Below are 25000 nucleotides of genomic sequence, written 5' to 3' on the forward strand. Positions count from 1 at the left end.
ACATCTTTATCTTCGCTCCCGTCTCCATTACCCGTTCATTTCCCCCTTTCCTTATTTACGGGAAGGGAGAACACCTATTTCCTCACCTCCCTCTCACGCCATCCTCTCCCTTCCCATCCATCGTGCTTCTGCCATATAGAATCACGCTTTCTTGTCCTTCATACTACACCCTTCCCGCCTTTCTCTCTCTCTCTCTCTCTCTCTCTCTCTCTCTCTCTCTCTCTCTCTCTCTCTCTCTCTCTCTCTCTCTCTCTCTCTCTGTCTGTCCTCCCTTTCTCTCCCTTCCTCATGCTACACGCCCTTCAGTCGTCTCTCCTCTCTTTCTCCCCTCCCCCTTCCTCACCCTACACGCCTTTCCCTCCCTCTCTCCTCGTGCTCCTCTCTCACCTCCCTTGCTCTCCCTCTCCCTCTCCCTCACGGCAGCAGGTAATAACATAGTGAGCAGACGAACCGGGAAAAACAAGCAGTAACTTATGAAGGTCTGCAGTGATTAGCAGGTCCAGTGGCGCTAACTAGTAGCGGCGCCCCGTGGCTTCCTTACCGGGGTCACCTGCCCTGCTATTACTTGAGGAGCAGCCTGTAGCAGTAGTGGTGGTGGTGGTGGTGGTGGTGGTGGTGGCAGTAGTAAGAATGGAACGAAAAAAACAGCATGGTAGTAGTAATAGTAGTAGTAGTAGTAGTAGTAGTAGTAGTAGTAGTAGTTGTAGTAGAAGTAGTTATTGAGGCAGTAGTGGGAAAGGAAAAAGCACCATAATAGCAGTTGTAATAGTAGTAGTAGTAGTAGTAGTAGTAGTAGTAGTAGTAGTAGTAGTAGTAGTAGTAGTAGCAGCAGCAGTAGTAGTATTAATAGTAGTAGAAGTAGTAGTAGTAGAAGTAGTAGTAGTAGTAGTAGTAGTAGTAGTTGTTGTTGTTGTTGTTGTTGTTGTTATTGTTGTTGTATTAATAGTAGTAGTAGTTGTAGTGATTATTCTTTTCGAGGTAGTAATGATAATAGTAGTAGTAGAAACAGGAAAGGAATAATAATAAGAACAGTAATGGAATTAATAGTAATAATAGCAATAATAGTCATAGAATTGATACCAGAGTGGTGGGAGGGGAAAAAGAAAATTAATAATAGTAGTACCGGAAGAGTTAGTAGCAAGAGAACCAATAGAAGCAGTAATGATGTTTTCCATGCCCTCGCTGGCCTAAACCCTCAGAAGGCTTATGGACCTGATGGGGTCCCTCCTATTGTTCTCCGAAACTGTGCCTCCGTGCTTGCACCTTGCCTAGTCAAACTCTTTCAGCTCTGTCTGTCAACATCTACCTTTCCTTCTTGCTGGAAGTTTGCCTACATTCAACCTGTTCCTAAAAAGGGTGACCGCTCTAATCCCTCAAACTACCGTCCTATTGCTTTAATTTCCTGCTTATCTAAAGTTTTTGAATCTATCCTCAACAGGAAGATTCTTAAACATCTATCACTTCACAACCTTCTATCTGATCGCCAGTATGGGTTCCGTCAAGGCCGCTCGACTGGTGATCTTCTGGCTTTCCTTACTGAGTCTTGGTCATCCTCTTTTAGAGACTTTGGTGAAACTTTTGCTGTTGCCTTGGACATATCAAAAGCCTTTGATAGAGTCTGGCACAAAGCTTTGATTTCCAAACTACCCTCCTACGGTTTCTATCCTTCTCTCTGTAACTTCATCTCAAGTTTCCTTTCTGACCGTTCTATTGCTGCTGTGGTAGACGGTCACTGTTCTTCTCCTAAATCTATTAACAGTGGTGTTCCTCAGGGTTCTGTCCTGTCACCCACTCTCTTCTTATTATTCATTAATGATCTTCTAAAACAAACTTCTTGTCCTATCCACTCCTATGCTGATGATACCACCCTGCACTTTTCCACGTCTTTTCATAGACGTCCAACCCTTCAGGAGGTAAACATATCACGCAGGGAAGCCACAGAACGCCTGACTTCTGATCTTTCTAAAATTTCTGATTGGGGCAGAGCAAACTTGGTATTGTTCAATGCCTCAAAAACTCAATTCCTCCATCTATCAACTCGACACAATCTTCCAGACAACTATCCCCTCTTCTTCAATGACACTCAACTGTCCCCCTCTTCTACACTGAACATCCTCGGTCTGTCCTTTGCTTATAATCTGAACTGGAAACTTCACATCTCATCTCTAGCTAAAACAGCTTCCATGAAGTTAGGTGTTCTGAGACGTCTCCGCCAGTTTTTCTCACCCCCGCAGCTGCTAACTCTGTACAAGGGCCTTATCCGTCCATGTATGGAGTATGCTTCACATGTCTGGGGGGGTTCCACTCATACTGCTGTTCTAGACAGGGTGGAATCAAAAGCTTTTCGTCTCATCAACTCCTCTCCTCTAACTGACTGTCTTCAGCCTCTCTCTCACCGCCGCAATGTTGCATCTCTAGCTGTCTTCTACCGCTATTTTCATGCTAACTGCTCTTCTGATCTTGCTAACTGCATGCCTCCCCTCCTTCCGCGGCCTCGCTGCACAAGACTTTCTTCTTTCTCTCACTCCTATTCTGTCCACCTCTCTAACGCAAGAGTTAACCAGTATTCTCAATCATTCATCCCTTTCTCTGGTAAACTCTGGAACTCCTTGCCTGCTTCTGTATTTCCACCTTCCTATGACTTGAATTCCTTCAAGAGGGAGGTTTCAAGACACTTATCCACCAATTTTTGACCACTGCTTTGACCCTTTTAGGGACTGGCATTTCAGTGGGCATTTTTTTTATTAGATTTTTGTTGCCCTTGGCCAGTATCCTTCCTACATAAAAAAAAAAAAAAAAAAAAAAGTAGTAACAATACCACCACCACCACCACCACCACCAGTAACAGAAAAACCAATAGCAGTGTTTTCCTCAATGTCGCGTCCATAACAGCGTGTCCTCCCCATTATTAAAATCCGGCAGTGCCACACTCTCGTAACACGGTGAGGTCAGGTAAACACAGCAAACCCACCGCGCTAAATCACTGTGTTTTTAATTGACGTTTTCTGAAAGGGCAGGCGCACGTAACTGACGGCACTCGGTTGCAGTGTTTTATTAAATGACACATTAAAATGATCCAGTGGCTCTGTAAATTTTTTTGTACCCTCACTTGTTCGTGTGTTTATGGTGACGGATGTTATAGTTGGTGGATTAATTGCTGGTGGTGGTAATTTAATCTGATGTGATTTTCCTTTTTTTTTTTTCGTTTGTGTTCGTCTGTGTCGTTTCAATAGCCATGGTAATTATTGTGCGGAGTTGTTGGTTCTGTGTGATATTCTCCGGATTACTATTGATATGAATTATGTATTGGTTTTAATCTGAATTATTTCCATTACTTTTATATTTCCTCTCTTTTGAGCGCCATCTGACCTGAATTTTCAATGATTAAATCGACCTTTCCTTCATTTTTGCTTCTTTATCATCCTTCTCCTCTACCTCCTCCTCTTGCTCGCGTCATTAACCAAAAACAGCCATTGGGTAATAAAAGATGCAAAGAAGAGAAAGAGGAAAGAAAAATCTCTCTCTCTCTCTCTCTCTCTCTCTCTCTCTCTCTCTCTCTCTCTCTCTCTCTCTCTCTCTCTCTCTCTCTCTCTCTCTCTCTCTCTCTCTCTCTCTCTCTATGACCCTCCTTATCTCTCTACTTCTTTGCTCTTTTTCCTACCTGTCTTTCTCTTCTTCCTCTTTGTGTAACAATTGAGAAAGTGAATTGGCTCTCTCGTATCATACTGAAGGCAGCGTCTCAGTCAATTAGGAGGTGGAGAGAAGGCAAGAGCAGGAGGAGGAGGAGGAGAAGGAGGAAGAGGAGAAGGATGAGAGGGAGGGAAGGGAAGGATGGTAATTGGAAGACAGAGCGGAGAGTCGAAATAATGGTGAAAATTACTAATGTTTTGACACTTGAGAGAATGGAATAGGTCCGGGAAGACTAGAAGAGAGAGAGAGAGAGAGAGAGAGAGAGAGAGAGAGAGGGGTGGAAGGTAAGAAAGAATTGAATGGACTGAGAAAGAAGCGCGGTGTTTAAAAAATGTTCTCAGTTGTATGAAAAATAATGATGAAAATTATGAATGTTTTTGGCTCTTGAGATAATTGAATAGACAGGAAGATTAGAAGAGAAAGAGAGAGAGAAGGTAAGAAAGAACAGAATGAATTAAAAAAGAAGGGCTGTTATAATTTGTTTACTTCTTTGCAATGGACTGTGAAACGTGAATGGTCATAATATTCCTACGTACTTGTTTGCACTGAAATATTTAATGCCAACAAAGATATATTTGTTATTGTAGAAGTTAATCTTGTTTCGTGTATATTTTTCGTATCGTAAGCGTATTTCAGTTTAAGATGGTACGGTAATTTGACCTCTTACCTTATTCTAAAAAAATTCTACTTGCTTTTCTTACGAGACAAAAAAAAGCAGAAAATAAAGGAAAGGAAAGTAAAAAAGCTGATGTAGAATTATTACCCAAATGTTTTCTTTTTTCCTGTTTTACCTTTTTTATTGCGAGTTTTAGAGGAAAATAAAGGAAAACAAAGTAAACGAGAGGACACAGAATTATTACCCAAGTGTTTTTTTTTTTTTATTTATTTTTACCTTTCCCTCTTCACAGTTTTAACCCTTTAGGTAGTACAGCTTCCTTTCAACTGGATAAACTTTACTACACACAAGTTTAGATTATAATTTTAAAAGGTGCCAATTGTAACTAAAGGAGAGGGTCAAGTATTTGTTATTATTTATTGTTGATATTGTTATTGTTATTGTTATTATCATTATTATTGTTGTTGTTGTTGTTGTTGTTGTTGTATTTTATTTTTTATTATTTGTCTATCCATCTATCCAACTTATCTTTTTGTGTGATAAGATTATTATTATTATTATTATTATTATTATTATTATTATTATTATTATTATTATTATTATTATCATTATTACCATTGTTGTTGTTGTTGTTGCTGTTGTTTTATTTTACTTTTTTCATTATTCTATTTATCCATCTCTCTATATATCTATCTATCTATAAAATTTATTCATTCATTCATTTATCTAATGTGTGTGTGTGTCGGTGTGTAGTTAAATTCCCGTCAGTAAAATCGCTCCGCCTCCTGCAGTAGGAAGCCAAGAGTCCCGCCAGTCACGAGTTGATGGACGCGCGGCCTCAGTGTTCAGAGTTCATCGGGGCCAGGGAGAGGGTACGCCAATTAAAAAGACATTCATTACTAAGCAGGTTGTTCCCTTGTCCACTTTTATAAGCCCTTTGATCCTTGATAATACTCTCTGCCCTTTACCATCTCTCTCTCTCTCTCTCTCTCTCTCTCTCTCTCTCTCTCTCTCTCTCTCTCTCTCTCTCTCTCTCTCTCGTATCTCTAATTTTCAGTCCCTGTTCTCCCTTTTTTCTCTTTCCCTCTTTCCTCCTTTACTCCCTCCCTCCCTTTATCTTTCCTCCACTCTCCCTCCCTCTCTCTTACCTATACTTCTCTCCCTCTGTCTCTTCTCTTCCTTCCCTCTTTTTGTTTTTCCTTTCCCCATCTGTGTCTGCCTGTCTGTTTGTCTGTCTGTCTGCCTGTCCCTCTTGTAATGGTTTTAGAATTTCATTTTAAGACTTCATGTGTCACGTAGGAGTTTTGGGTTTGTAGTTTCATTTCAAAGCTTCGTGTTACACTTCAGTATTTACCTCCTACCTACGTTCAGTAAAGTGTAAGTTCTTGCAAAGACAAGCTAGCAGTCAGGTATGTGTTTGTCTCCTCAACTTCCCTCGCGGCTCGGCCCATGATTTTTCTGTTTGTGTGTTTGGCTGCCTGTCTTTCTTTATGTCTAGTTGTTTTGTCCTTGTATCTCTCTCTCTCTCTCTCTCTCTCTCTCTCTCTCTCTCTCTCTCTCTCTCTCTCTCTCTCTCTCTCTCTCTCTCTCTCTCTCTCTCTCTCTCTGGCACATTACACCTTATCTTCATCCAGTATCTCGTCTTGGTAATATCCCCATGTACTCGTTTCCCGCTGTAATTATTGTGCTTTGGATGCTAATGTCTCGTGGCTCTTGTTTGCTATCTGTTTGCATTGCCTCTCGCCTCCCCAGGTGCTCCCAGGCTCGCTTCCTCTCTGCTCTTCCTTGCTTATCCTCCCTTCGTTAGTTTATATTTGAAACAATCTATTCACTCCTCCTCCTCCTCCTACTCCTACTCTTCCCTTTCTGTTCCTTTCCTGGCTGCCATTCTGTTCAAATCTACGTGGGTTTGTATCCTGAATCGCCTCATGTTATTTTTTGATTGCTATCTCTTTGTTGGTTTCTGTTCTGTTAGAGTCCATTCGTATTCATAAAGAAAAAAAATTCTTTTCCTCTTCACATATTTCTAGTTTGCTGCGTCCGGTTACTTTAGAATTTCGCTGTAACTAAAGTGAGAATCTCGTCTTTTACGTTTTCTTGTATGTTGGTTTGTGTTTAGAAATGCACTAGTATAATTAAGACAGAAACTCTTCGTATTATTTTCATTATTTTGTTTCTCTCTGTCTTTCTCTCTCTGTGCTGGTTTTTCTTCCGTCAAAAATTTACGTGCATCTATTTAAGGCACCAACATCTCTCATTTCTTCCTATTTTTACTATTATATTTTTTGCTTATTGATACATGTCCCCATACTCTCTAAACCTACATAAAGCAAGCAGTTCTTCCCAGTAATCCTCCTTGCATTCATTATACATATTACCTCAGTGAGTGTTTAGTGACTCTTTGGCCAATAACATGGTAGTGATTGTTCTCTCCTCATTGTGATTCAGTACGTGACACGCTCGCTCAGTCCTGCATGAAGTGTTAATATCGTCACGGGGAGGGAAGGAAAATGATGACTATTATTGCGTTATCATGGCAGTGTTGCATTACTCACTCTCTCTCTCTCTCTCTCTCTCTCTCTCTCTCTCTCTCTCTCTCTCTCTCTCTCTCTCTCTCTCTCTCTCTCTCTCTCTCTCTCTCTCTCTCTCTTCCCTCTTCTCATTCCCAGTCCAGTGTGTTTCCGTTTTCCTCTTGACTTAACTCTCTCTCTCTCTCTCTCTCTCTCTCTCTCTCTCTCTCTCTCTCTCTCTCTCTCTCTCTCTGCCATATTTGTGAGTATTTTCTCCATTCTCCGTTATTTTTCCGTTCTATTTTCAGTTTTTTCCTCCTTTGTTTCCTTATGTCGTGCTTTGCTTTGATGTTATTTCCGCCTCTCTCTCTCTCTCTCTCTCTCTCTCTCTCTCTCTCTCTCTCTCTCTCTCTCTCTCTCTCTCTCTCTCTCTCTCTCTCTCTCTCTCTCTCTCCACCTTTAAACCGGAAGTACTAAGCTGCCTAGAGGATATTCGCATCCGTATCCGTATCACCTCTCACACTTTTTATGCCCCCTCTCTCTCTCTCTCTCTCTCTCTCTCTCTCTCTCTCTCTCTCTCTCTCTCTCTCTCTCTCTCTCTCTCTCTCTCTCTCTCTCTCTCTCTCTCTCTCTCTCTCTCCACGTTTCACGCTTTACAGTTTCTCTCACCGCCAATGCCTCCCAAGAGAGAGAGAGAGAGAGAGAGAGAGAGAGAGAGAGAGAGAGAGAGAGAGAGAGAGAGAGAGAGAGAGAGAAATTACTTGTACTATCCTTGATATCTCTAAGTGTTCTCATTTTCTTTTTCTTTCTTTATTCTTCTTGTTTTCTTGTTCTTCTTGTTCTTGTTCTTCTTGTTCTTGTTCTGCTTCTGCTTTTGATTCTGATTCTTGTTTTTGTTCTTCTTATTCTTATTGTTTTTGTTCTTGTTCTTCTTCTTCCTTTATTAATTTCCTTCTTGTTTGTTTTTCAGTGGTCTGTCTTCCTACTCTTTCTCCTTCTCCTCCTCCTCTTCATTTTTTTTATATTTGTACTAACTAAACTCTCTCTCTCTCTCTCTCTCTCTCTCTCTCTCTCTCTCTCTCTCTCTCTCTCTCTCTCTCTCTCTCTCTCTCTCTCTCTCTCTCTTTCTATTGTTTGTAAATTTTTTGCACGTTTACGAATATTCTAATTGACATTGTTCATTTTTTTTCTTTTTTATCCTTCGTCCTTTCATCATTTTCTATTATTGTTTCGTTTCCATTACACTTTTTGTTCATTTGCCATTAACTTTTTTTTTATTTTTATTCTTTGCTTCGTTTTAGTGTTTTTCGATCAGTGTCTCGGGTCCTTTATTTCCTGTTTTATTTTATTTTATTTTTTTTATTTATTTATTTGCTTATATATAATTATTTTTTTCATTTATTTATTTATTTTTTTTTTTTTTTACTTTCTAAGGATTTAATGGCAGGTTTTCTCTCTGCGGTGTTTCCTTTTTCTTGTCCTTCGTATTCTTTCCTGCATGTTTGTTATTCCTTTGTTTTCAATTTCATCTTTATTATTTAGGTTAGGTTAGATTTATTAGTCTTATTTAGGCTCAATAATTTTTTTCCCCTTTTTTTTATATCGCTGTATTCTCCATTCCTATGTTTGTCCTCTTCATGCTTCTATCCTAATAACACTCCGTTGGTTTCCGTCTGTTTAATTGGCTTTGTTACACTTGTGGTGGTGATCTGTAGCGTCATGTAATAGAAGAGAAACATTTCCTTTTGTGTATCAGGTAAAATAATTAGTCTCTTGCTTATAAGATCCCGTTTTCTTTCTTTCGTTCTTTCTTTTTAATGTCGTAATTTTCATGTTTTGTTTCGTCCCCTTCGTGAATCTTGAGAGGAAATTCTTAAAGTTATATATTGTTTTATTTATTTATATTTTCTTAGTGTTTTTTTTTTTTTTTTTCTTAATTTAATGACATTGGTTACAGTAAGTTTTGTATGCAAGTCACGGGAATATTTTGTACCTTTTTATGTGACTTACGTTATGTATTTAAAATATTAGGAATCTCAAACAACATTATCCTTATCAGCCTTTAGAAGTCTTCCACAGGACAAAGCCACCCCCAATCTTCCCTCACCTTTGTCACCTGTGCACGTTCCATTATCACGGTATGGGCGTCAGGGGGCGAGGGGGAAGCCAGCACCACCCCAGGCTGGCCCAGGTGTCTTGTCAAGGGAGGGACATTCGAGCTGTCTGACAGTGGATATGACCAGGATGGGTGCAAGTGTCCAGTTTAGCGTTTCTAATATACGGAATGTGCGAGTTTGCTTACCAAGGTCACTGATAAGGTTTAGTGAATGTTGGGAGAGAAAAATAAAGAGATCATGTCGAAGGTTTACACACACACGCACACACACACGCATGCACACGCACACGCACAGGCACGCACAGTATAGGGTTGAAGCCTTATTGCCTTATTTCATTTATTCCCCGTTGAAAGGCTTCCGTATTGGCTTTCATAACTTTTAAAACAATAAAAACTGAAGGAGCTGCAACACTACCAGCACTATTTATTGACACCACCACCACCACCACCACCATCACCACCACCACCAACACTACTACTACTACTACTACTGCTGCTTGTTTGTTTGTTTGTTTGTTTGTGTGTGTGTGTGTGTGTGGGGGATTGTTGTTGTTGTTGTTGTTGTTGTTGTTGTTGTTGTTGTTGTTGTTGTTGTTGTTGTTGTTTTCATGCGGCGTGTTGCCTGATGAAGAGCCTTACTTTTCTCCTATCCTGTACTCCTATGCATTGTTTACTATTAGTTGTACGTAGCCAGGCGTAGACCAGCAGGCATGTCGATAGTTTTCCCTCCTGTGTAGTTCTATGTATTCCACACCTGTAAGTATAAAGGATGACTGAATGAAAAACAAAACAAACAAACACCAATTGCATGCCTCAGTTGTCTCACTTGCCATCACTTAATCGGATACAGGAACCGATACAAAACACACACACACACACACACACACACAGAGAGAGAGAGAGAGAGAGAGAGAGAGAGAGAGAGAGAGAGAGAGAGAGAGAGAGAGAGAGAGGAGATAAATTTATTAAACACAAAATTACATACAATATATTATACTACATCTCAGACCTTCACGCCATATATGTACATTCTTTAAGCACACCTGTAAATGGAGAGAAATTACACAACAGGTATTAACACAAACATTAAATAAATACATCTTAAAACAGTCCATATAAGCACGACGAACATGCCTCAGTATTTATATATTTGCTTATCCATATATACTGAGAATCCTATGATTATTCTTACAAAGTTTTTTATAATGAGTCTTATCCTATTGTAGTTTCTCCACAGAGTCATTGGATATGATAGGTTAGGTTAGGTTAGGTACTTTCTCTAAAGGCACCACTGACGGCAGGACTGGTGAACGAGTAGATATATTAAGAAAACTATTAGTAGATAGATAAAGAAACGTAAATAGATTAAGAAGATAAAGAAAAGATAAAACTAAAGAAAAATAAAGTACTGAATAGATTAAAAAAAATAATAATGCTTGTAATTTTATGCTCGCCAAGTAGAAGATAATATTACTATGATGAAATAAGGAATATCATACTGTCATTAAAAGTTAAAGGGTTAAAGTAATTTTCTAAAGTAGCGATTATATATATTCATGCCTTGAATCACGCACAGGCACACACGCGCAGTAATAGTAGTAGTAGCAGTATTCTATTGGAAAAAAAAAAAAAAAACAGTAAAACACACTAAAATACATCTCGTTTTTTTTTTTTCAATTAATAAAAAAATGTTTTGGAGAGAGTAATAGATAAACACAAACCAAGCATTAGGAAATTACAAAACACACACACACACACACACACACACACACACACACACACACACACACACACACACGTCCCGCCACTCGTGCTGCAGACCAAGAGATCCCGCCAAGTAATAACCCCGTGAAAAATGATCCCCTGAGATAATTATGACTCGCATTATGGAGCAAAGGATCAAATATTAGTGCCAATGGAGGATAGATTTTATTAGCTTTACCGATAGCTGTGTAATAGTTGTTAATGAATCTAATTAACAAGATTCGGTGGTGCTCTGCTCTGCTCCGCTTTACTGGGCGTCAGTTTTGCTGGGAGGGAAATCCGCTGTGGTGCTTTTAAATATTTCTGAATTTCGTATTGTTGCCTTTTTTTTTTTCTCTCTTGTTCTCTTTTGTGTGTGCTGTGTTATAATTTTTCTTTGTTCTTTTCTTGTTTGTTATTTTGCTTTTTTTTATTTTTTTTTCATGCTCTTAGTCATTTCGTTTGTTTTTATGTCGGTTTCTTTATGATGTCTTTTGATTTTCTTTCTTTTTTTTTTTAATTTATTACATTCTTTATATTTTTACGCCAGTCTTATAGCTATTCATGATTTTATTGCCTCTGTTCCTCTGTTCACCACTTGATTATTTTTTTACGTAACTTCATAATTCATTCTTTGTCTCTCTCTTTATCAGACTGTATCGCTCCTCATTCATCTGATATTCATCTATTCATTGTTTTCCTTCTCCCCTCCCACCTCTTACGTTTTTGTCAGAATTCTTCAACATTATCTCTGGAATGAGTCTAATGCACGGTGGACGTGAGCGGGGTGTATTTTCGGAAGCATTCGCTCAGCAAACTGCATTCCACTTCGTCCGTCAATTTGTACTTTATCTCATCAAATTATAGCTGAAAATAGCGTTGTAGCAGAGACCTACCTGAGGGCGAGACATTTGTCCTCCCCACTAGTCTTTTTACGAGTACCTGACGACACGAGAGAGAGAGAGAGAGAGAGAGAGAGAGAGAGAGAGAGAGAGAGAGAGAGAGAGAGAGAGAGAGAGAGAGAGAGAGAGAGAGAGACAGAGACAGAGAGACAGAGAGAGAGAGACAGACAAACATGCAATCAGAATGATACCCAGGCAAACAGATTGATAGACAAAGAAATAAGCATATGTACTGTTAGATATATACACAGACAGACAGGCAGATAGACAGACACAGACAAAATAGTGAGAGAGACAAACACAGACTCACAAATAAAGACAGTGAGAGAGAGAGAGAGAGAGAGAGAGAGAGAGAGAGAGAGAGAGAGAGAGAGAGAGAGAGAGAGAGAGAGAGAGAGAGAGAGACCAATAAACAGAGAAATAAGAGAAAAAAAAGCATGAAACAAAAAAATATACGGACAAAAAGTATCCAGAGAGAGAGAGAGAGAGAGAGAGAGAGAGAGAGAGAGAGAGACGCGAAAAATCGACATAGCCAGCGGAATTAAATGATGAACCTCTAAGGACTAGTTAGGCTGCCATTACCGGGAGAGACTCTTTGAACTGCACTCCATACATCTCCCGCCCTTCCCAGAGCCAACACGGGGTCCGATCATAGTTTTTCGGGCTCAGTGACTCGCTAGACGTGCATCACTCAAAGCAGGTCACGAGAGCCACAGGGGAATGGGACTCTCTGTTTTGTCTCTTGTTTTTTTTGGCGAGCGTGATATTACCTGTGATTCGCCCGGTGCTTGTTACCTGGCGACGAGGGGCGTGTGGAGTGCTGCTGTCATCGTCATTATCACCATCGTCATTACCACCAGCAGCGTAATCGGTCGCGATGAAAAGGGAGGGAGAGATTGATGGGGAATAAAAATTGGCTTAGGGTTTTATTTCATCGCTGTTATGTTCCCTTTATCGTTCTCGTTTATCTTCAAACTTACACAGTCCTCCACTTTATTTATCTCCTGTACAGAATTCCACATCCACTCCACTGCTATAATTTTGTTTTTTTTAAGATCAATAGTTTAACCTGTCATCTTTGTTGCTTTGAATGTTTTGCAGCGGCGCCATATGACCATGATGTTGCGGCGCCATAAAGTCAAAATCGATCTTTTTTTTTTTTTTTACGTTCTCCTTTTCTTTCATCACTTTCCTCCACCTCACCTGAACACTTCCATACTTTCATCTACTTCACCATACACTCCCATCAACCTTATCCACATCAATCTTTACCCATTAATTCCCATCACCAAGTATCCTCATTTCCATCCACCTCATCCACAGCTCTGTATGTCCAGTTCTCCTTTCTTGCATTTCCTTTCACACCACACCGCTCCACGTCTCCATCCACCTCATCTATTCTCCTCCACCTCTCATTCACACCATCCACACCCCTTCCCTAACGCAGATCCTCTCTATACCTTATTACTCCACATCGTTATCTACGCATCCACACCATTCACACATCCACCTCTCCTATAACCCTTCCCTCTCCACATCCACCTTCCTTCAGTTTTAATTACCTGCACACCACACAGGACATAAAAAAAAGTGATTTGGTCCTAATTTCACGGCGGAATACGTGACGAAGTTTCTTAATCTGTTTATAGACTCGTCCGTCCCGTCCTCGTCGTCACTGTCACAGCCCTTCATCATCGCCGTTGTTATCAGTTGCTGGGAATTGCGTTAGTCGTTGTTAAGTCTCTTGCGGTGAAAAAAAAATTGGGAGGTTAAGTCCGCTAATATAGGAGTTTATATATATATATATATTTTTTTTTTCTTATTTTGTGTCTAAGATTTTTCATATGAGTTGAATGTTTACGGTTAGTTATTTTTTTAGTTGGTTAGGTTTCGTCAGGTGATTGGCTAGTTTATGTTAGGAGGTTAGTTATTTAATTGGTAGGTTTGTTTGTTGATTGATTGGTTGGGTAGTTAGTTTGTTAGATCGTTGGTTGTTAAATAGTAAGTTATTTGGTTAAGGTTAGGTTAGGTTAGGTTGGGTTATTTTAGGTTAGATTAGGGTAGGTTAGGTTAGATTAGTGGTTGGGTTGGGTTAGGTTAGGTTAGGTTAGGTTAGGGTAGGGTAGGTTAGGTTAGGTTAGGTTAGGTTAGGGTAGGGTAGGGTAGGTTAGGTTAGGTTAGGTTAGGGTAGGGTAGGTTAGGTTAGGTTAGGTTAGGTTAGGTTAGGTTAGGTTAGGTTAGGATAGGTTAGGTTAGGTTAGGTTTAGGTTAGGTTAGGTTAGGTTAGGTTGGGTTAGGTTAGGTTAGGTTAGGTTAGGTTAGGTTAGGGTAGGGTTAGGTTAGGTTAGGTTAGGTTAGGTTAGGTTCTTTAGTTTCCCTGGTTGATAGGTTAGTCATTACTATCTCTACTTTAAGCACAGAACCATAAATTAACTTTACATATATATATTTATATATATATATATATATATATATATATATATATATATATATATATATATATATATATATATATATATATATATATATATATATATATATATATATATATATATATATATATATATATATATATATTTCAATACTAACATTCAGTATAAATCACAAAAGTAATAAGAGCCTTCTGTAGTACAAAAAAATACTAGGAAAATATGTGAATTATTAATATACGATGAACTTAATTAAAACACCTGTGACATTAAGAAAAAAAATAATAAATCTACCAAAAATGTGAGAGTATTTTTAGTACTACTTATTTCTATTACTTTTGATTATTGTGATGCTAAACTCGTATAATATATATTGCACTTAATAAAAATCCATACAAACAACAGAAAAAAAAAACAGAAAAGCTCGAGTGTTTAGCTATTTTTAGTTATCCTTTTTATTTATGATGCAAAAAATACGTGACATGTTGTGGCTTATTAATAACTACCACCCACACTTACTGAGGTATAGAGGAACACCCGGGTCTTCCTTGACAGCCTGTAAGTGAAGGATCTCTTGCTGAAGATCCTGCATAACATGGGAATAGGATTAATTTCTCTGCCGCGTCCTCGCAACGAAGGAGGAGGAGTAGGAGAAGGAGGAGGAGGAGGAGGAGGAGGAGGAGGAGGAGGAGGAGGAGGAGGAGGAGAAAAAAGAGGGTAGTATGAATGGATGGAGGAGGAGGAAAAAAAATAGGAGGAATGGATGGGGGAGGAGGAAAGAAAGAAGGAAGAATGGATGGAGGAGGAAGGAAGAAAAGCAGAATGAATAAATGGAGGAGGAAGGAAAGTACAATGGATGGAGGAGAAAGAAGAAAAAAAACAGGAAGAATGGATGGGGATGGAGGAAGGAAAATAGAGAAAGCAAATGAAGGAGGAAGAAATGGAAGAAAAAATAGGAAAAATAGATATAGGAAGAGAAGGACGAAGAAGAAGGAGAGTAGAACCAGTGGAGGAGGCGCAGAAAAAAATAAAATGACTCGGTGTTGGAGAGAAGAGGGAATGAGCGGAGGGACGCGGAGAAAGAAAACGAAGAAATGGAGAAGGATGCGCAGGAGGAGGAGGAGGAGGAGCAGGAGGAGGAGTGAGAAAGGCAGTGTCCGGGAAGGAATCTGATTAGTGGACTGGAGGAGTTGTCTCGTAATTCAATTAAAATCCAATAACCATCTCCCAATCCGACAAGCAATCCTTCCTGTAATATGCTAACCTTCATCTTTAACTCCTTGACTCTCTCTCTCTCTCTCTCTCTCTCTCTCTCCTCTCTCTCTCCCTCTCTCTCTCTCTCTCTCTCTCTCTCTCTCTCTCAGTTTTTTACGTTCATAGTAGTGGCTTGCTAATGACGATGATTATAAGAAAATGACGATCAGTTGTGGTTTGCAAAATAATCGTGTTTTATTTAATGAGAAAACAGGCCAATTATTTTCCGACTTAATTGAATTTTCGTGAAGGGACGCTGACATTCACGGTGTAAATTATACGTTCATTATGTGGCCAACTTCCATTTACATTCGCTTCGTAAATGAATGAATAAATAACATTGATAAGTAAGTCAAACGCAAGGTGGGTTCTGATTTGTATTTGTTCGTATCAGACGGTTTATTGACGTGATATAAGTACGTGAGATGTTAGTTCATTGTGGTAAATTGTTCTGCAGTACAAAAATTTATGGTTTCCTTCTGTGTGTGCAGGTGAATGTAAAGTTTTCGTTTTTTCGGTTTTTTTATTTATTTTTTTTTTTTATGAAACTTAACTGTGAAATATTGTCATCTTTTTACGTGTTTATGAATTTGTGTGATGATTTTACTTTTTTTTTCTTTTTTTTTTTGTTTTTTGACGTGATGTTCTTGTATTTTATTGTTTCATTAATAAACAACTACTACTACTACTACTACCACCACTACTACCACTACTACTACTACTCTGTACTGCAACCACCACCACGAACCACCACCACAACAACAATTTCAGATCAATACAGTAGACATCGATGAACAAAGAACCGAAAAAAAAAAAAAACCAGGACATGTAAGCGAAATAAACACTGATATTGCGTACACAGTTTACCCCAAGATTGACCTAATAATTCACTACCCTGAGGCAAGTTAGAAGCCTCAAAGCCCTTCGCAAACCACCAAGAGAAGCCCTAGAGTAAAGCCTACAGAAAGCCGTGACGATGCTTCATTTCCTCACGCACAACCGTCACTCTCACCGCCTCTTCACGGTCCCTTCCTCCCGCCGCGTTCTCCTCCTCCTCCCGCCCCTCCTGTGGTTGGGGCGGCGTCAGTGAGTAATTTAGCTTCAGCCACTGCGGGTCAAGGCAAAGTGTGTGTACGGCCTCTTCCCAACCCGCCCTCAATCTCTCTCTCTCTCTCTCTCTCTCTCTCTCTCTCTTCTCTCTCTCTCTCTCTCTCTCTCTCTCTCTCTCTCTCTCTCTCTCTTCAAAAGGATCACGCATATACATTGATTTTACAGCTGAAATCTTCCGGAGAGATGAAGATTAACTGTATTTAGCTATTACTGAACTGTAGCTAAACGAAAAAATTCTCTCTCTCTCTCTCTCTCTCTCTCTCTCTCTCTCTCTCTCTCTCTCTCTCTCTCTCTCTCTCTCTCTCTCTCTCTCTCTCTCTCTCTCTCTCTCTCTCCGTCCGATATCCAATAAAAGTGTAACGTTTTTAATCATTCCAGACCATATGCCGCAATAAGCCGTGCGGGGCGGGCGGTGGCGAGTGGGCAGCGGGAGGTGGTGCACACAAGTGTACACACAGGCCCAGGCAGTGCTCAGGTCCCGCGGTGCAGTTTTTTCCGCTGCGTGTTGAGTGCACCAATCAACCACATGTTGCCCAGATACCTTGCCTTTGATTGCGACTTCGGTCAAGTGGAACACCAGGGGCGGGCAGCGGCTGGGGCTTCAAGAGGCAGCACCCGAGGACGCCGCCACAGGCTGGGACCGAACGCCAGTGCCCTAGTGATAACAGTTCGCTATACAGGCACCGCTGGGGGATATAAGCCATACAAAAGGGAGAGATGTAAGGATTAGAGCAGTACAAACACTGGTAATACATGTCATAATGCTACAAAAGGAAGAAATATAAGAATTAAAACAGTACTGGCATTGTTAATAGTAACGCTATCTTATAAAACATGTTATAAATGCTACAAATATAAGAAATATTAGGATTAGGACAGTAAAAGCATTGGTAATACTACTGCTACCTTATAAGAGACATAACTACAAAAGAAGAAACATAAGGATTAAAGCAGTACTGGGATTGGTAATACTAATACTGCTACCTTATAACAGACATGTCATAAAAGCTAGAAAAGAAATAGAATAAGAGCTAAAACTATAAACATTGGTAATACTAATACAGCTACCTTATAAGCCTTTGGGCCTTATTTTTAAACGTTCCTGGGTCTGTCTCCAGTGTTATCATAAACTGCAGTGGTAGCGGAGTTTTGAAGTGCGTTTTCATTATGCAAGTGATGATTTAACAATTATTCTGGATCATTGGGAGAATGCACCAAGAGAATCCGAGGAATTATCTCAGTGACCTTTGAAAATGGTCTTGGTGAGAGGCTGAAATGTTTTAAAATACGTATCTGAGGCTCGTCTTGTTGTGGAATAAGGATATACTACTGAGGCTTTCCAAGATCTACGCGCTAATGTTTTCAAGGTCTGTCCCCGTCATTAAAGGTATTCCTAAGGGCCACACAGACGATTACCTGAGTTTTCATGGGTGTATTTTACAGATGATGCGGAATTCTTGTGAAACTATCCCTCAATTCATTAAAACTTCCCTGAAAACCCAATGACTCCCACTATAGCCTGAACTCAACTAAGACGCCGAAGTGTTTGAGGGTGCAGACGCTCATTTGATATTTCGTGGTCTTGAATACAGGACGTGATGGTGAAATGAATACTGAGTGAAATATTTACCTTATCTCTAATAAATTGTATGGGATAATGGCTGAAGCTCCCACCGCATCTATTGTCTTTGCGATCGATCAATATTTGGGAGTTTCAGTATTGGGTTAAAGTTACAAAGATGCTTAATGCAGGGGACGCGCACTGTTGCCTGTCTGTTTCTTGTAACTTGAAGGATATCCACCTGTGTAAAAGAGGGAAATGAAAGCTTGTCAGTTCGTTCATTTCTTTATTTGTTTGTTAAAATGCCATAACTTCATGTTCTTCGCGTGCCTGTTTTCTTGTCTTTCTTATTAAATCTTCATGATGTGCATTATGTAAAAGAAGGAAAAAAAAATGCCTTTCTAAAAATCGGTTCATATTTGTGTGTTTGAACTTCAGGAAAATAGATCGATGTGTTTCCAGTTTCCAGTTTCCAGTTTCTTTGGTGCCTGCATCTCCCAGCCTTGGTCAGCGGAGGCTTGGAAGGACGGCGTATGCATCAGATCCGTTTTTTTGTTACCTCGGCATAATATATGGCAATCAGACGCCTGTCGCTCACACTGCGCTGGCCGGGTCCGCTTCGCCTCACGCACCTCGGTTACGCCTTGGTTTAAATTCATTGGGTCACGCCTGTAAATCTTGCTGCGATTTTGAATTCTGAAGGGATGCAGGGCTCCCATCAACACCACCACCACCACCACCACTGCTCTTACTCCACTCTCTCTTGCTCTCCCTCTTCCACCTTCAGAACTCAGGTTTCCGCGTGTCTTTGTGTTATTTCTTGCGTTTCAGTTTATTCAGGCCACGAGTGTTGTCTGGCGGCCTCTCTCTGATCCATCTCCAGCCGACACCTCCCCGCGTCACGTCCCTCCTTCAGTTTCCTTTAGTTTTCCCTCGGTTTTCCTCTCTCGTTATTCCCTCTTAAATTCAACAGGAGTTCGTGTTTCCGCAACCCCACTTCCTCTTCTTCTCTAATCAGTTCACTTTGCCTTCCCTTCTTGTGTCTCTCTCCTCTCCTCCTCTCCTTTAACTGTCACGTGCTGAGATCTTACCTTACTTCGTCTCTTCCTTTTCTCTTCACCACTTTGTATTTGCGTGTTATTTCTCACCTTCCTCTTCCTCCTCTTCCTTCTCTTCCTCCTCATCTCAACACTCCACTCATCTGTATTCCTGCCTCCTGTCACTTCAGTTCTCCATCTTATTACTCCATCTTATTACTGTTACTATTCCGCCTCTTCACCATGACATCCCTCACAGTTCTCCTCTCTCTCTCTCTCTTTCTCTCTCACTTCCTCGAGTTTTGGTTTTGTTCCGAGCGTTGAAACGTTGGCTGGTGTTGTTGTTGTTGTTATTGGTGGTGGTGGTGGTGGTGGTGGTGGTGTTCTGTAGATTTTTTGTTTTAATTTTTCTTGTTCTGTTTTGTTTTTCTTATTTTCTTTTCGTCTGGTCTTTTGTTTTTGTTTTGTTTTGTTTCTCTCGTTCTTTCTTTCTTGTTCTCGTTCTCCCTGTTCTTGTTTTTCTTGTCCTTGTTCTTCACCACTTCCTCCTCCTCCTCTTCCTATTCCTGTCTTTCCTCCTTCTCCTCCTCCTCCTCCTCCTCCTTCTCCTTCTCCTTCTCCTTCTCCTCCTCCTCCTCCTCCTCCTCCTCCTCCTCCTCCTCCTCCTCCTCCTCCTCCTCCTCCTCCTCCTCCTCCTCCGCCATCATCTTCCAATTGATATTATTATTATTATTATTATTATTATTATTATTATTATTATTATTATTATTACTATTATCATTATTATTATTATTATTATTACCATCATCATCATCATCATCATCACCATTACCATTTGTAATATCAACACTATTCTCATCAGTATCTGAAAGCTCATCTCACTAAACTTACATACATTTCATAATTTCCATCGCATTCATAATAAGATCACCTTTCCCATCCTTTATCTAATTATTCACATTCTCTCACCTTCCCCTCACACACCTTTATCACTGAGAGGAGGCATTGCGAATTAATTACAGTGTGACATTCATTTCTTTTGGATTCCTGCATTTGGTGTGCATAATACGTGTTTGTATCATAATCACAAAATCCTCAGGTTTCATTAAGTCATTCACTGCTCCACGAAACAATTAGCAGCACCTGAAGCAATGCGTGAAGTCTTTATTAGCATGTAGAGGAAAGTTAGCGATGAAAAAGGATACATTTAGCAATTCCCTCCCAGTTCAAAGATTAGATGTGGCTGTGGAACAAGTAAAGATGCCTCACAGTGATTGGTAATTAAGGAAAGGTGTACCAAGTGGCAGTCAAAGGATTAAGTCACAATCAACTACACCTGGGAGACAAATAATTAGAATCCATTAGCCCAACAAGCATCAGGAAGCAAGTTACGTAGTTAGTGAATCAGATTGTAAGCTCTTGGGGATCCAGTTTGAGTTTAAGGAGTGGAATTAAGTTGTAAAGGATTGAATCGCTTTCCTCGTTCAGAATGCACCAACGAGCGATCATAAAGGAAGTTGGTGTCCTTAATCCGCCATCTTGTTTACCTGTGCTCCGTTATGTTCAAAGTTCAGGTATAATGATTTCACTTCTCTTTATGATTTTTCCTCCGAAAGTTCTTGTCGTTTCCTTCCTTGCTTCCTTCATTCTCTTTATTATCCTTTCTCTTCTTTCTCTTCTTCCCTTTTATCATTCTTTGGTGTTTTTGTTCTTTCGTTTCTTCTGTTTTTTTTTTCTTTATCAATTTAGTACCATCTTCTTATTTTTATTACTTTTACTCTTAGTCTTATCTTCCTCCTCCTCCTCCTCCTCCTCCTCCACACACACACACACACACACACACACACACACACACACAATTCAATTAAGCTTCACCGTATAATATTGATATCCGAAGCACACACACACACACACACATACACACACACACACACACACAAAAGTCATACCAATATAGAACCTTTCCGCCCATTGAAAACCTGAAGTCCCGCGGCATGAGTACAAATGAATAGGTGTTCTTGAGGGCGAAAAAAAAAAAAGAATAAATAAATAAATAAAAAAGGAAAACCCACAGACACCACACCCTGATTTACCTGAATGGTGTCTGTTAATTGCCATTCTACCGTGGTGACGCTGCAGGAGACGGGAGATGATGATTGAGAGAGAGAGAGAGAGAGAGAGAGAGAGAGAGAGAGAGAGTGCCACAAGCTCATACAGCGGTACATGGGGATGCAAAACAACGCTACCTCTACCACTGAGAAAATACGTACTAAGATCAATCCTACAATCTTTTAGTCACGCAAGCTCCACTCAATCCTTCAGAGAGAGAGAGAGAGAGAGAGAGAGAGATGGACAAAGAAAGTAATTAATTGTTTTTTGAAGAATATAATATTAATAATAATAGTAATAATAATAATAATAATAATAATAATAATAATAATAATAATAATAATAATAATAATAATAGTAATAATGATAATAATAATAACGATAGTAGTAATAGAAGTAATACTAGTTGTAGTTGTAGTAGTAGTAGTAGTAGTAGTAGTAGTAGTAGTAGTAGTAGTAGTAGTAGTAGCAGCAGCAGCAGCAGCAGCAGTAGGAGCAGCAGTAGTGTAAAATGAAATGCCGTATTTAACTTTCTTTATACAGATTGGGTTAATTCTTTTCGTCTCCCAGTCAAACATACACACACACACACACACACACACACACACACACACACACACACACACACACACACGAACTCACGCGATCTTCGAGTCTATTTGAAGTATATTTTTTTCTCTTCTTTTCACCGTCAACGACCCGCGGGAACTTTTATTGGTTCCCTTGAAAAGCTTAATTTTGGGGCAAATCATTCCTTTTTTTTTCTTTTTTCTTTTTTCTTTTTTATTAAGGAATTTGTTCGAGTTGTTTTTTTTTCTCGATTTTTTGTTTGTTTGTTTGTTTGTTTGTTGTTGTTGTAGTGATGATGATAATGATGATGATAATAAAAATAATGATGGTAATATTTGTAATAATAATGATAATAATAATAATAATAATAATAATAATAATAATAATAATAATAATAATAATAATAATAGTAGTAGAAAAATTATTGTTATTATTATTACTATTATTATTATTATTATTATTATTATTATCATCATCATCATCATCATCATCATCATCATCATCATCATCATCATCATCATCATTTTTATTTATTGACTATTTACCTTACTTTTTTATTATACTCTTCTGTTGATTAATTAGTTTATCTAACACTCATAATATTTATTCCTTCTTCTCTTTCTCTTCTCTTTCCTCCTCCTCCTCCTCCTCCTCCTCCTCCTCCTCCTCCTCCTCCTCCTCCTCCTCCTCCATATTTCTTCATTCCTTCACACATCCGAGTTCGATAATTAGGGAACGTGGCAAGCGTTTTCTTTTCCCTCTTTTTCTTTTAGGGGATACTTCGTCATACTTCCATTAATAATCCCAGGTGCTTGATGCAGGCTGGCCAACCCCCGCGGCGCGAAGGAAAGGCATTAAGAGGCGGCAGAGGGACCAGAGGGAGAGAGAGAGAGAGAGAGAGAGAGAGAGAGAGAGAGAGAGAGAGAGAGAGAGAGAGAGAGAGAGAGAGAGAGAGAGAACGGGGGAGGGGGGGGCTGACCGCGCAGGAAGAAGTTAGTTAGAGGAGGAAATGGTTGGGAAACAGTGAAGGGAACTGACAGAGCCTTGGAGAGTGAGGAAATCGGAAAAGGGAGAGGTAGGTGGCGGCGAGGAAGGAAGGGATGGCGGGACACCGATGAAGGAGAAAGGCAAGGGAAGGGAAAAGAAGGGAAGGGAAGGGAAGGGAAGGGAAGGGGTGTGAATGTTATATTTCACTGAGGCAACACAGCGAAACAAGACTTCCTACTTACTGTCACTCATTGTGCATTCTGTCCAGCTCATTGATGCAAGAGTTGATCGGTGTCTTAACTCTTTCATCAATTTCCCGGATAAACTCTGGAACTCTATCTGTTTCTTGTGATTAGAATTATGAAGACTCTAGAGCACAGCATTACCTTGTACCACCAGGAGTCTTTATTTCAAACGAGGAAGGAGGAGGGATGAAATAGACTCCGTATAGCGAACACTACTTTAGAACACAGCAAAGTCCAGGTCCCGGCAATAACATCCTGCTGTGGTATGCGGCAGGAAGGGGACAGTCGTCATGGCGCTGGAGAGTTGCTGTCCCTAAGTCGTGGCTGTACGTGTCCATCTGAAGCACAAAGGACAGATGGTTCGCCGGCAGCTTAAGGATCGGCGCCGCAGACAGGCTGTGCTTCAGATGCTTGAGTCTCTTGAGCAAGTTGTCATTCCACCAAAGGCTTCCTCACGGTCTTCAAGAGGCTGGACAAGGGCACGCGTACTCTGAGGCTCGTGGAGTAAAGACTTAAAATGATACCATACCCAGGACTCTCCGGAGGTTTTCTTGAGGGGAGCCTCTGTCTTGCCGCGCTGAGGTTGGAGGGAATTTCCGTCCATTGGGAAGCCCGGATACTGAATCGATGCGACTTAAACCACCACTGGCTTGGTTCAAACGGGCGGGCGGTGCTCCCAAACTCCAGAGGACAGATCGCAGGGATTAAACCTATTAATGCCATTCCATAGAGCAGATATGTTATCAGAGTCGGAGGTTGCATTAGACAGGCTGACTGGATAACTGTATCTTTCATTTGATGGGAGAGGCAAATATGTATGATTGCAGAAGTGTATTCGGGGATATTTGAAAATACATCCTTTAAATTTGTAAGCAGCTGTCTAAGACCAACCTTCTGGCCACGGTTGAGATTAGACGCAAGTTTAATGTCACAGGAGTCAGTTCAACCATCACGTGTTATTGGCAGTAAACCCTTTGACTGTTATTTGGTACATCTTTCCTTAATCACAATCACTCTGAGACATTTCCCTTGTTTTACAGCCACCTCCGATTTTTGAAATGCGAAGAAATTGCAAAATATATTCTTTTTAATTCCGTTCTTTCTTGTAGATGCTAACTTACGTATAACGATTTCATGCATTACTTCTGGTGCTGTTCATTGTTTCATATCGCAGTGAAAGGGTTAAGAAGAGATGAGAACAATACAGACGGCCAGTCAGACAGGACTAAGTGCAGCGTGTGTAAGCCTGATGACGGCTGGCTGGTGTCCGCCCCTCGCTAGCCGCGCCTCGTACTTATGGTTGGAGTGGCCCGGTAGAGGCGGTGCAGTGCGACTAACAACGTGGCTCCTGATAACGACGTAGTTGCCCGTGCAGGCGGTGACAGTGGTGGCGGCGGTGGCGGCGGGGTAGCCAGTGGTGGGTCGTGAAGTGGCTGCCCTCACAAAAACATTTCCGGCACTCAGTTGGCTAACCTATTTGAAACTCTTTGCTCCTGAACTTTCTTGGAAGCAATAAATAAGAAGGCTTTTCCACATTTTGTTGCTTTTGCCCGACCTTCTCCACACACGAAAAAAAAAAAAAATAATGATAATAATTACCTGGAGAAAAGAACTGTAATATGAACAGCCTTCTTCAAACGTGAAAAAAATAAATAAATGTGTAGGAAAGGACAATAACAAAAAAAAAATCAAAGAAAGTTTATTTGTAACCACTAGCAAAAAATCAAAATAATATCAGTGAATAATAATTAGAAAAAATGTGACTAGACTTCTTGAAACCCAATACATCCACAAATAATTAAGGATGAGGCAACGAGGGGAATTTAACGTGAAATTTTAGAAATCCAACAGAATGAAACAGAAACAGAAACTGGGCGAAAATACGTAGAAATTGTCATAAATGGAAGAAAACACCAGTGTGAAAGTACGTATATGTAGAAGTAAATACAAAGCAGGTTCGGAAGGTCAATTTTATATTCTAGCAACCAACCAGAAAGCATGAGATGAAGAAAATCATAATTAAAAACGACAAAACACATCCAGGTGGCAGTGAGGAAGTGAAGGAATGTCAGTCGTGTATTTCTATCAAAACAGCAACAAAAGAACAGGAAGTACTGGGCA

This window comes from Scylla paramamosain, chromosome 35, assembly GCF_035594125.1.
Source record: "Scylla paramamosain isolate STU-SP2022 chromosome 35, ASM3559412v1, whole genome shotgun sequence".
NCBI lineage: Eukaryota > Metazoa > Arthropoda > Malacostraca > Decapoda > Portunidae > Scylla > Scylla paramamosain.